Genomic DNA, 3,527 nt, shown 5'->3' with positions numbered 1-3,527 from the left:
GTAATCTGCATGAGAAAGGCTAGGGAGAAGCTGGGGGAGAGTCTGCGATTTAGTATAAGAAAAGCTGTGGCAAGGCTGGGCAAGGAAAAAAGTCCTTGGCAGTGTTTCTTTCTTATCAGGTGCAAGATGCAAGCTGTGCATTTCTAACAATACTCCATTTCTAACAACCTGACAGGAAGGGGCCAGGCTTAGAAGGCATATATAGAAACCCTGGGCTAGAGCCAGGGGAACAGTTTAGTCTTGTTGGCTGTAGAGGAAAGAGCTCTTGTTCAAGAAGGCTGTAGAGGAGTTCGTGGCTGATAGCTGACCTCTCCTGGGGGCTGCCTATGGCCTGCAAAAGAATACAGCCCAGAGTAAGGGGAAGTCTAATGGCACAGCCGGTGAGCTAGGGCCCAGTATGGGGACTAGTCTGTTATAGTTAGAAGGCTTGCACTTTTGCTTTAGTTTAAACTGGTGGCTTTGTTATGGATCATCATGTGTGGAGAAGTCCTAGCAAGGCCAAAGCAGGGGAGGGGCAAGGCTGGGGTGGAAACCCAGAAGCCGGTGTCCAATGTAGCGGGTCTGGGCTATGGGCCTAGTGAGAGAAATGGGGCTGAGGCTGGATGGCAATTTGGGACTAGTATACCAAAAATATACAGGTAAGGATTTAAGGGACATTGGAAGAACTACCACCTGTGTAGATCAGTAGGTCTGGAAGAGCAGAGGTTGATGCAGATCAGGAATCAAAAGCTCTGAAAGAGCTGTGTGAAGGAAGGTTGGATGCTGCAGCAAACTATGGAATGTCCCTCTTTTTTCTGTACCTACTCTCCTTCCTAATGAAAAAGCTTCATTAGGACATCTTGATGGTTCACTGAGGACAGCATGCTGGGCTTTGCTGAATGCTTAAATCTCTACATAAACAAAGCTCTTGGATCAGAGGTGACATCTTTTATTAGACCAACTAAATAATAGAAAAAAAAATTATTTCCAAGCTTTTGGATACACACACACTTTTTCAGGCTGAGGAGAACTCAAAGATTGTAAAAGTTCTAGCTATAAAAGAAATTTCACGGAGGAGATAGAGGGTAGAAATTTATTTACGTGGGTCCCTCAGAGTCCTTTTGTTAGAAGGTTGCTCAGTAATGTGCAGATTAGGCAGACTTCTTCCCTGGAGGTGTCCCATGTCAGACAGGGAGGTGAAAATTTCTTTTTCCTTGGTTAGCAATGAAGTTTACATTTCCAAATGGTTAAATACAATCTTCCATGTTTCAGGGATATATGTTATAGCCATATTGGTCTAAGCCTCAGACCAATATAAACAAAGCTCTTGAGTCAGAGGTGATATCTTTTATTAGACCGGCTAAACAGTAGCAAAAAAGGAGACCTTTTACAATCTTTGAGTTCTCCTCTGCCTGAATAATGGTGTGTATACTGGAAAGCTTGCAAAGAAATGTTTTTGCTACTATTTAGTTGATGTAATAAAATATATTACCTCTGACCTGGGAGCTGTGTTTTTATCTCTCTTTCTTAGACCAACACAGCTATACCATATACCTCTAAATCTCTATATGCTGTTCTTGGGAAACTTGGAAGGAGAAATACTTAGAAAAGGAAGGGGGTGGGGAAAATAGTATCAATGAAGCTTCTTCATCTAAAGCAAGTCTGTTTCATCCCACACACCATAACCTGCATGTGATATGAACACCCATCCTAGACACTGGGTTTACTTATCATCCTAGATTTAAGGGCAGTCGCTGGGCTCAGATGTAAAGCGCTAATGATGAGTGCCAAGGAAGCTCCTTGTATTTGGCTTGCAAATAATGTTTTGCTAACCATCTGCCTAGAAAGGACTCTGAGGCTGGGTGTAGAATGGTTGTTGTTTTAAGGAATGCATATAGAATGGATGCAACTCCATGCTGACTCAAGCCTATTGGGTCAGCACTTCTTCTTTCCACTTATTCATCTTTGGAGCAGGCTCTAGGACAGAGGTGGGCCAAATGGCAGGTCTGGCCAGTGGCCTGACTCCATTTCCCAGCAGCCCCTACCTGCATTGCTACAGCCAGTTTCCATGGAGATGCCAGCAGCAACAGGGCAGTGACAGCATGGGCCATGGTTTCCATGGAGACCAGCCCCAGCAGTGCTGGCAGGGCAGGTGGCTGTGTGGACTGCATGTGGACTGCTTTGGGGCTTGGGCTGGGATCTTGTGGCAGTAACAGCATGGTCTGGAGCCAAGGCAGAGCCACGATCATCTGCCTTCACAGCACTACCTGGGGCATGCAGGCAGTGGATCACGGTTCTGCCCTGGCTCCAGGCCACACTGTCACTGCCACAAGATACTGGCACTGAGTCAGCTCCCTGCCCAGCCATGTGCCCTGCCAGCATTGCTATGCCTAGACCAGTCTCCATGGAAAACCTAGTTCTGCACTGTCAGGGTTGGGGTGCTGCTGTGGTCTTCATGGAAACTGTCTGCAGTGATGTGGGCAAGGGCTGCTGGGAAATGGAGTCCACCACAGGCCGTCTCACCCACAGGTCAGACTTTGCCCACCCCTGCTCTAGCAGCTTAGGCACAGTTCAGACAGACCATCAGCTTGCTCTCATGAAGGGAAGTGCAGATAATGGACCAGAAACCCCTCTTCTAGCTTACAACTAGCTGTGAGATGCAGTTGTTGGATCTCCCTAGTTTACAAGGTTTTGCCTCATGCCCTCCCATTTGTTGGGTAATATGGATGTTTAGGTCTTTGGCTGAGAGAGGTGCATGGTGGCACAGTACTTTTTTTAGGCTCCTAGCTAGATTTTTTTAACAAGAGCACCTAGGAGGATTGCTCTTGCATGTCCTAGTTATACACAAGTATCTTAAATATGCATATTCTCTGTGACTGCCCTCTTTAGTACTGTGCAAGGATCACCTGGATCATATGGCTAAATGATGACCTGTGGGAAGTGAGCCTGTAGGCATCTTCCAGTTGTGGCATGGGGCCCAAGCTTAGCGTGGCTGGGTGTTGGGGGTAGGGTGGGGTATGAGGGAGAGGAGAAGGGGGAGTGGAGCAAGTAAGCAGGGTAAGACACCTGTTTTTGTTTGTGCCCTTTCCTTCTACTATTTGGCTTCACTACAGGACCTCATCCAGTCAAACTGTTGCAACTTGTCACTTATTTTGGCAAGGTTGAGGCAGGGCAGGGGGAGAGGATAAATTACAGAACATGTCAGGATAACAAATGTCTCCCCTATATATCAGCTGGCTCCAGGTCCACTTATTTGCAGCAGCTTGCCCAAGTCAGGTCAGCCTTGTCGTCATCTCAAGAAGCGTTGCTCAGCTTTGGCAAACTTTAAAGGCGAATCCTGACAGACCAAAATAAATCAATCAATAAATAAATTGTCCGTCTCAGCTACTGGATTCTGCAGTGTATTTCCTCATAGCTGATGAAAAATAGTTGAAATGCTTAGTAGCTTCATGAGACTAATTATGATAAACGGCCCCATCGGTGTTAATATCCGGCCATTAATTCCCAGATGGAGCTGAAGAAAATGTCAGGAATGGAAATGTCAGCTC

The sequence above is a fragment of the Crocodylus porosus genome, unplaced genomic scaffold (assembly GCF_001723895.1).
Source record: "Crocodylus porosus isolate Cpor-Errol unplaced genomic scaffold, CroPor_comp1, whole genome shotgun sequence".
Lineage (NCBI taxonomy): Eukaryota > Metazoa > Chordata > Crocodylia > Crocodylidae > Crocodylus > Crocodylus porosus.
Note: the sequence above shows the minus strand (reverse complement) of the source record.